The 10,697-nt window shown below is 30.3% G+C and overlaps 1 long non-coding RNA gene across 1 annotated transcript in view; it reads right to left on the minus strand.

Moving 5' to 3' along the window:
- The window catches only part of LOC148274970 (uncharacterized), a gene marked incomplete at its 3' end in the record, with an annotated part of 110,993 nt that extends 100,927 nt beyond the window's left edge, over positions 1-10,066 (minus strand). The window contains exon 1 of the long non-coding RNA XR_015824145.1: positions 9,998-10,066. This is a non-coding gene — a long non-coding RNA (uncharacterized LOC148274970). The remainder of the gene's footprint in view (positions 1-9,997) is intronic.
- Positions 10,067-10,697: the final 631 nt, after the last annotated feature.

Genomic DNA, 10,697 nt, shown 5'->3' on the forward strand with positions numbered 1-10,697 from the left:
ATGGGTTAGGTTCAAATAGGTTAGGAAAATCAATTTTATTATTTATTCATTTGAATAAAAATAACTGGTCTAACAGTATTCTTCGATTTTTAAGAGAGTTTATTCCATGGTACTACATACTTTCAGCATGATTAGAGAAGTTAATGTTTAACCGGTAGTCGACCTGCTTAAATTTTTTTTGTTGGACCTTTCTAGTCTATTAATACTTACATTATAGTAAGGTGACCAAATATTCGATGATTATAGCAATTATTTTTTAATAAGTAAGGATTTGTTTGAGAAACTTTTAACCATGGTTGTGTCTTACTTAACAAGCACACAGCTGAGACATAATATACGGTCTGGAGCCTTATGCCGGAAAGATGTGACATTTTGTCACCCACTCGACAATAGTCGATTGAGCATCTCGATTGCTTTTTCATAATACTATTCTTGGAAACCCTCCGGCAATTTAATTACAAAGACGAATGAGAAAGTGGCAACACTTACCAATCCGTATTTATTTATAGCTCTCCTGCCACACGTAAAGTTTTATTGTTTCTTGTCAGTCTTCTTCCGTTGAATATTTTGGGTATGGAAAATTATGAAAAAAAAAAATGTTTTACTGAGACACTGCAACATTGATAATTATTATTTGCCTTTGACATTAAACATATCTACATGTTATTAGAAATATTAAATATATATTTAATGGATTTTAAAAACATATTGTAAAATATGTATCTCAAATACGTATATTGACATTGACAAGCGATAAAATAATTTTGAAATCATGTTTCTAGTGAATCTTCATTTGATAATGGATTAAAAATAAATAGTTATATTTGTTCCACATTTGTTGATACGCCATCAACATAAAGTTGATCAGTGTTGTAAATTTAAGTTAAAATACAACAATACCTACTCGTCATTCAAACATGAATGCCGAGCGTTTTACAAGAAATAAGTTTGACAGCTGAACTAACTATGTCGCATTCGATTGTCAATGTCGAGTGCTTTGGGGCACTCGAAATAAAGTCGATTGGTTTTTGATCGACTCCATCCATATGGGCGGGAATGCTGTCACTCGTCGAATTACAGAAGTCGCATACGATTCTAAAGACGAATGAGTCCAGCATAAGGCCCCTGGACGGTACTTTTGTGAGTTCCCTTCAATCATATCAAAACAGTTTGTAGTAGTTCATTAAATGTGTAAGAATTCGTCCTACGTACTACCAGGGTTTTTGGTAATGCACTAGTACAGAGAATTTTTTACAACTCGTTGGCATTGGTGCAAAGTATACTTGAAAGTGGCTCGATAATTTGGGAACCATGCAAGTTGATGTACTCTCTTATAGTGGAGAGGGTTCGGAAGAAATTTCTTCGATATCTGTATATGATGGAGTGCGAATATAACAAATGGCTTTATCCCACTGAGTGTCTCCGGGGCATGCTCGGTTACAACAGTTCCAATACCAGAAGGGATGTGTATCTACTTACGCATTTCATTCGATTGTTGCGCGGTACGGTCGACAACCCTGAAATTATGCGGAGCATTAGCTTTTATGTTCCGTATAATTAGACAACATAGATTGTTCCACATTCCAATATACAGAACCAACCTGCCAATGGTTATACCTGTTGGAGACGCTACCTCTATGTTGAACAATATTATTTGAACGTCGATATTTTTCATGTTTGAGGGAGTTTTTCGTTACAAGATTATCTTGTTTTTTCAAAATGTTCTAAAGATTTTCAGTATATCCAAATGCTTGCAGACTGGCGGAATTTCCTCCCCAGGGAGAAAAAAGCATTATTGAGAAGGAAATATGGAAGTCTAGGCATTCACAGGGCTTATGACCTGTCATTGGTATAACTTCTCTGAAGTCAACAAATGGAATAATTGAAGAAATATGGATATTCAAACAAGGCAGAATGGTGAATGTTGTGGCCACAAGTGGCCACTTAAACCAGCCAATGACAGGTCATAAGCGCTGAAAATGCCTAGACCTCCATATTCCCTTCTCAAAAATGTTTTCCCTCTTTGTTGTCACAAATTAAAATATGTTCTCAAGATATTTTATATCCTGTATACCAAAGTGTTATTTTATATACACCTAATTTTATTGAGTTTTTTATTATTTGAATATGTACATAAGAATAGTTTATTTATTTTACGTAATGGGAAACGTTAATGTAAATATATGTATGTGATTAATGTAAAAATTGTATTTAGTTGTAATATTGTATTTTTATTTGTTATTAAACAAAAAATATATATATATCGTGTATTTATATGCATTTTATTGCAAATTTTATAAATTATATTACATTAAAATGCATATTACATTAAAATGCATATTACATTAAGATATGCATTTTACACAAACCTGTCAATACAAGGTATTACACTTTCAATACGGTTTATCAAACCTCTAGTTTTGCCAACCATATTAATAGTAATACTCCACAATAAATCATACAAAATAATCCCAAAGTTGTAAAAAAACAGGCCATTATTTTGGATTTAGGTGGGATAGTTTTTTTTGAATGGGCCTTACTTATTTACTTATTTTATTTTATAAATTTATTGCAAAAAAAATAGTATGCATACTTAATAACAGGGAATTTATATAAAACTAATTAATGTAAAATGAAAACGGAGTGGTCTCTGTTTATGATAGTCTCCATCTAACATGGCTCAGCCTACTCTAAGATGGAGATTTTTTATCTTTAGAGCTTATACTTATGTAGTCCTATACTAATAAAACAATAACATAAAAAAGAAAAACTGAAACTACTTAATTATAAATGCCTAGATAATCAAATGTAAGAAATTAAAAATCGTTCTTATACAAATATAAAATATATATAGGTGCCAAGAATACATGTTCCTTATATATATAGTATAATATATAATAAAAAAACAAAAGAAAGCAATGAAATACATAAAAATATAAATAATATATGTACCAATTATATAAAGTACTACGTGTTTTGATTTACATATATTTTTCAAAAAAATCTCTCGCTACACTATTTATATGTGCAATTATTTTTATTTTAAAATTTGTTTTACATTTTGAGTGTTTTATATTTGGCTATGAATCATTAAATATTTTTTGAGCAATTACACTATATTTCTTTTTACCAAAGGCGGTTGTACAGTTAATTCGTGTTGCTGAACGAGTGTTTATATCTTGTTAGGTTCTTTTGACTTCACTTAAAATCGATATTAAATTTAAAAAATATATATTTATATTTAAAATTATATCTAGACATAGTGATAGAAAAAATATGAAATAGTAAAAATACTTATTTATAAACCACGCATAAAGTTATACTCGGTATAGAGCTGGGATACCGACTATACTAACTTCTTCCGCGCTTATTATACCTGGATTCTCGTCATTATCCTGGTCATCTGTCTCATTTTTCAGTGGTAAAATCTTTATATTATCACAAATTCATACAATTTAGAAAACACGCTCGCAATTTTTTAGAGATTTTAATGTAAAATACCGTTTATAAGTGTAAACATGATCAGAAAATTTACATTATGAATATCCAGATTTTTTTTATTTAGCAGATGTGTTATATTTTGCAGCATATACACATTAAAGATCTATTATATTAGATATTTTTTAATTTATTAAATGGAAAATATAAAACTAATCGTCTACAAATTTATTAATTTCATATTTCGATAAGCAAATTATTTTTTTTATGACCAAAGTCGATTTGTGCGTGGTGTAATATCTAAGAATTGTCTTTCTTCAATTACTTAGATAGAATATTTCCTTTCAAAAGTCTTATGTATGTCCAGAAACTACAGTTTTTTCCATTTTTATTATTTTAGAAGAAATTCTGAGTGTAAAGCGCCATCAAATAATACATCAATAAATCGATCAAACATCATCATCGATTTTGATCGACTTGGAATTTATTAGTTACGCTTGACATTTGTTCATTTTGATTTGATTTGTTGAAAATACAAATAACGAATTAGTATTTGTAACCACACATCCGCACGCAGCTTGTGCAGAAATGAACGATGAAATATAATTTATTAAACAAATGTTTTTTTTATCAGGATTCAATAAACGAAAATGAAGTTTAATGATAGCGGAAACATCGTAATGTATTTGAAACAACGAACTCCCATCACGGAAGTTAGAGAAATTACGGATGAAAATATTTTTACTATCGTCTCGCGCCCGTTATGATAATTCACCAATGTTCGTCGAAATATTAAACCAATAAAATAATAATCACGCAACGTTCGGCAGACCAATAAAAATTCAGCATCGAAAATTACCTACTTAGCATTCTAATTCGACACGCTGATAAAGAAAACATCTGAAGGAATAATAACCAAAAGCGATATGACGAAAATAGACGGACGAAATATATCGCCAATAACACGAACGTCACAACATTAGGATATTAGCACTAACCCTTTGCTCCCTGACGGTACAAATTTGATCTGGACCCGTATTCTAATGGGAAGTGAAAATTTATCTACAAAGTAAAATCAAGTTTTCTGAGTGAAAAATATTATACATTTGCAAATTGTTTTTCTCAACATGTTCAATAGCAGGTTACAGACGAATATACCTTGATTTTTTATACAAATATACACATTTTCGTACGTAAATATCTATTTTACTTTAAAACTGCCTCAATATGTACCGATGAAGGCCCTGGTGTAAAATAACTCATATACTCTTATAGGTCGATTATTAAGTGCTGGAGCGTTTGCAAAACTCACACAAATACATTTTTAATATACATCATATTTATTTCATCATCATTCCCTTTCCGCACCATATGCTGCATAATGCACTGTATTGGTATTTTTTTAATTTTTTTAATTTTTTATTTGAAAATTTATTTACAAACCCTAACGGATTATTTCATTCATTTTACATAGAATAATATATACATTTTTCATTCATACTCTGTTGTTCAAAATAATATTTTTTACGTCTTTTGAAAAGTTTGTCTGAGTCTTTTGTTTAGTTTTGTCTGGTAGTTTATTGTATAATTTCAGTCCCTGGTTCAGTAGTCTTGATTGTCCTTGTCTTGTTTTAGAAAGTTGTATGTGGTATTTGTCTGATATTCTCGTATTATGTCCATGTTGACTACAATTTTTTACAAGTTTTAGTTGTTCGTCTACAATTACATTAGTGGCTAATTTATGGATAAATTTTAATGATTCTAGTTGAAAGAGTTCAGTTATATTTAATTGCTTAGTTTGTTTAAAAAGTTCTCTAGTTGCAGTTAAATAGGGAAGGTCATATACTAACTTTAATATTTTATTTTGTTGTCTTTGTAGTCTGTTTATGTCATTTTGATATCCTGCTCCCCATAGTAGCACATATTTTGATCATTTTTAGTTACATGAAGGTAAGATGATCAGTTTTACGCTAATCTTATGCCAGTCCAAAGATTATGAAATATGATAGTGTAAAAACGCCCTATTAAATAAATAATTCATGTCAAGCATGTCTGGAATCGAACCCGAGACCTCTTGTTAAAATTACAACAGCGTAATTAAAATGCATAATACAAGACACTGGCGGCTCCTGACCGAAAACATTGGCAAAAACAACAAAACAAAAATTTCTTTACATTTTGTCAACTTGTATATTATTAAGTTCAATAATATTACAATAATATGATAGGTCTGACGTGATAAACGAGCACTAGTATGACAGCCCGCGCATCGAAACCAGAAACGCTAAATGCGCCCAACATAATACGCACGTTATGGTTAACTAAATTGGTACTAGTATCATGCCATTACGCATGTTCAAAGTAACATTACAAACGAACTTCAAATCTGCGGATGCGTTGGCAACGCCCGGAATATGAATATTATCGTCTCCCTTTAACGCACCATTTATCGGTATGAAGCATTGTCTGTCTCGCTCAAACGACGATTTTTGGAGATATGATATATTTCTTATAAATTCAGGGTAAAAGATTGTGCAAAACAGAATATGCACTGGGACGATTGCGCATGCGTAGACAAGATGAGAAAATCGTGCGCTAGAGTCGATTTCACTAGATCTTTTGGCGCTAGTATTGAATATTATGATGTTTACGTGTATAATATTGCAACAAATCCCTGTTTCTTTCTACCTACTTAAAACATATTTTACTATTAATAAAATGACTAATTTATTTACACAACATTTTACTTGGCAGTGCAAATGCACTTATGTACATACTAATAAACCACCTCTGATACAAGATACACCGGAAAAAATACATATACACACTTATACATCGTGTATGTAAAATAATAAAATAAAAATGTTTCTACCTCTTTAATAAAGTAAACACTCGTGTTAAGAGAGGGAGTTCGTTTTGATGTAACTAGTAACTGTTAATATGTTTTAGAATATTTTTGAGTAGTTTTGGCCATTTTAAAGTAATTAGTTTAAAAATTACTCCTGGGGATTAGTTTTCTGTAGAACTGTCACCATTTGGCATTGTAAAATTACTACTACTTTACAAACTTTAATACTGTAATTATTGTAATTATGATTGCAGGCAAGTTCTGTTTTTTGCAATACTCTCGTTGCTTGATTATAAAATAAACAATCGTTTTCAAGCTATAAACAACATAATTGACATTTGAAAAAAGTTCAAAAACTCTACTAAATCTATGTTCAGGTATCAAAGGGTCAACTTGTTTAAGAAAACAGTCGTGCGATCGTGAATGGAATTTTAAAGGTCTATCGATCTAATCAACGCATTTTTTCTGAAATCAAATCAAAATATCTGTTGAAAAACAAAAAGTACGTCGGCAGCATGTTACATTACAAAAAAAATAAAGTGAACAAAAAAATTAAAAAATAAACAAAATAAATGTAATAAAAAAATATAAAAAATAAATTCACTAAATTAATAAAATAATAGAAGTAAAAGAAATAAAAGAAAGAAAATAAATAAAGTAAATTAAATAAATTAAATAAGTAAAATAAACAAAAAAATAAATTAATTAAATACACCAAATTAATTAAATACATAAAAAAATTAAAATAAACAAACCACTCTGCGCTCTTCCGAAGCATATTCTCTCAAAGCTGTCAATAAATAGAAAAAAACAATGCATATTTACTTAAATACGTCTATAGATTTGAAATTGGCGGCCTCCGTGGTGTAGTGGTCAAGACGCTTGACTCACGCTCGGAAGGTTCCGGGTTCGATTCCCGGTGAGAACACAAAAATCAAAATGAATTCTTCTTAAGCCTGGGTGTTCTATGATGTAATTCACCACTGTAATTGGGCCTACTGGCCTGTAGTGGTGCAAAAAAAAATGAAATGAAATGAAATGAAATACGAGTATTATAGTTATTCGCAGCATCATTAAAGCAGTTCGTGCGAACTATGCCAAGAATTATCCACTGATACGTTTAGCTCCTGAGTATAATATGAACTATCCCCTTATTGATCTCTTTGATTGTGACTAATTTTAATTAATATTTAAACTGCGCGTTTTAAAACACACATTTGGTAGTTTCTATATTAAAATCTTATTTTATATCGAATTAATCATATCTTATATATTTTTGACACTTGTGCAATAATATACACACACATGTCCACCCTAATACACTAACATGTATTGTACGAGTATTTCTGTAGATATCTGTCATTGGTTTTATTCTCTGTATATTTTATTTGTTTTATATTTATATTACTGTTGATATCCCCAATAAATAAAATAAAATTAGATATATGAGTCATAAATAAAAAAAAACACGTTATATGTTTTTTACTAATATAAAATGCTAGTAGGTAACGAAAAACAAGATTAATCCTTAAAAAATATTAATTATAACAGTAGACATAAATTAGACGGCTCCGAAAATTTTCAAAGGTGTTTTTGTAACAATAAAACCGGTAAGTTTATTTGATAATCTACTTGGTATAGTTCATACCTTGTTTAAATGATGAAGAATAAAAAATCTATACAATATTTTTGTCTCAAGTTTTTTAAAAAATTTACCCTTAAATAAATAATAATATATATTTGTAGCCAAAAATATTTGTGGCATGTACTTAATCATAAATATTTTTATTATTATATTTAATGCCTGGCAAACGCAATAACCAGTACCGTACGTGCTCGATTAATCTCCACTCGATTTTTTTTGGCAGGATTTTTACCTGAGAGTCACCGCTGAATATTTTTTTAATAAATACAAAAGAATATGAAAAATTAAAATTAACCCTAATTTTATTGTTCCGCATGGATTTAGACGATAATTTTAAAATGGGTAAGAGTTATTATTTACGAAGAAATAATAAAATTTAAGATGAGCGAAAACGACCAACGTAATTTTTTAATTAGAAAAAAACCTGTTCTCTGACAGTAAAAAATATATTTAATTTATAAAAAACCGAGTTGTGGTCCCTTGGAAGTACTGTGGATTCTTAGACCAAAGGTCCGAGGTTCAAATTTCACTCTACAATAACACGATTTTTAATTTCCAGCACAAGTTATTGACCTATTTTTAGAAAATGGTCTGAAAATTTAAATATTTGAGTAAATAATAAGAACTTAAGTATTTACATTTTTTTTTAAATATAAAAAAATTTATGACATTCTTCATAAAAGTATTTTATTATTTGTAAAGTAATGCGTATAATTAATTTTATTATATGTATGTGAGTGCGTACAAAAATATAATGTGATGTATTTAATTTATATTTGTATATAGTTCTATTAAGCGTGTTGTCCAGATGTTTATTGCGGCCTCCGTGGTGTAGTGGTCAAGACGCTTGACTCACGCACGGAAGGTTCCGGGTTCGATTCCCGGTGAGAACACAAAAAATTTAAATGTGATTTTTCTCAAGCCTGGGTGCTCTGTGATGTAATTCACCACTGTAATTAGGCCTCCTGACCTGTTGTGGTGCAAAATTTGAAAAAATGCAAAAATTTATGTTTATGTAATAATTTTTATATGAAGTATTCTTCAATAATATGCATGCTTTTACTTTATATCTTGTTGTATCCCAACTCAACACAGGACTCTCGGCCTAATATAATTAGTGAAACATTATTATTTTTTGTAATATGTATCTTTATATGAATAAATAATTTTAAAAAACTCCTTGGGAATATTGTATATAATTATGTATAATATGTTTTCAATAAAATAAAAAAAAATTGTAGTAGATGTTTACATTGTTATTAATTTAGACGCTTTCTGATGACACTTGCTTTTTTTATAAAAAAATAAATATTTGCGTTCTTTTGATCACGCAGTCAACTTTGGGGCCATTTTAAATGAGTTGTAAATAACTCACTATTAGAAAATGGGAATCTAGTTGCGGTAGAGAGCAGTTCGAACCTCGGACCTTTGATTCATGAGTCCGCGACACTAACCACAGGACCACAACTCGGTCCAATAGTTACCTATATGAATGTTTGTTTTTAACGAAAACCATCGCCATCCCACCATATTGTAAGTATAAATAGATGTATTTAGAATATTATTATTATTATTATTTGCACCACAACAGGCCAGGAGGCCCAATTACAGTGGTGAATTACATCACATAACACCCAGGCTTGAGAAAAATCACATTTAATTTTTGTATTCTCACCGGGAATCGAACCCGGAACCTTCCGTGTGTGAGTCAAGCGTCTTGACCACTACACCACGGAGACCGCCAATTATGTTTATAAAAAAAGTGATAAGAAAAGTGTGCTGAAAGATCCCGCTGAACAGCGTGCAATATAAATGTGATTAATGTTATTAGGTATTTTGCGAGAACCAAACATATCAACAAGGCAAATGAAGTTTCAAATATTTTTTTAATTTTTGAATGTGGTATTTTTGTTCTGACGCAAAAAAATCGGCATATTATTTCCATCTCAGTGGAGTTCTACATACAAAATGAAAATCATAAGTTATGACCTTTGCAAACATTTAACAACGATTTTAATAGCTTACCATCAAAGATCCAGGAAGAATTTTGTTTAATCTATGAATACCAGTAACAATAACACTTTTTTAAACTGAATCTGTTACGTCCACGCTATAAATCAAATTGATATTGGAAAAAACACATTTTATCACTGGCCTATGAACCTTTTCCATCGTTTAGAATTTTGGACGCACTACGCTAAAACACGCTTTAACAACTTAACAATTTGTCACTTTTTCAAATGACATTTCAAACATTTTAGTACTGACAAGCACCACACTACGCGCCGAAATCACGTCCGCCAAACGAGAAAAATCCAAACACGATGAACTGTCAAACAAAAGTTGCCAGAAAAAATCGGGGTAATTAAGCATTTCGAAAAGTAGGTACTGAAGGAATTTAAGTTGTGACAGGTTATTTGACGAAAATATTATGTGCTACGTTCAGAAACGTTTCTTAAGTAATACTGAACGTAATACCGCGGTTCAAGACTGATGGAGTGTGTATAAGTACTATGTTAAAAATGTATTATGTATGTTACTACAATCATAGCGTGCAGAGTCGAACTGCGCAGGGTTTGAGGCTCTTGCGTCAGCTCGATAAAATTTATAGTAATGAGAGTCGTTTCGAGAATTAACAGCGGTAAAATACAATTAATTGTATAGAGAAAAACATTTTGTAAAGCCGCGCATAGCTGATCGGCATGTTTAGAAAGGTTCTTTGTTACCTTCAAATGAAAAGTAACAAGATATTATGTTGAAAAGTAT

Source organism: Micrasema longulum, unplaced genomic scaffold (assembly GCF_059751315.1).
Source record: "Micrasema longulum isolate JH-2025_06_02 unplaced genomic scaffold, ASM5975131v1 h1tg001541l, whole genome shotgun sequence".
In the NCBI taxonomy this organism is placed as follows: Eukaryota; Metazoa; Arthropoda; class Insecta; order Trichoptera; family Brachycentridae; genus Micrasema; species Micrasema longulum.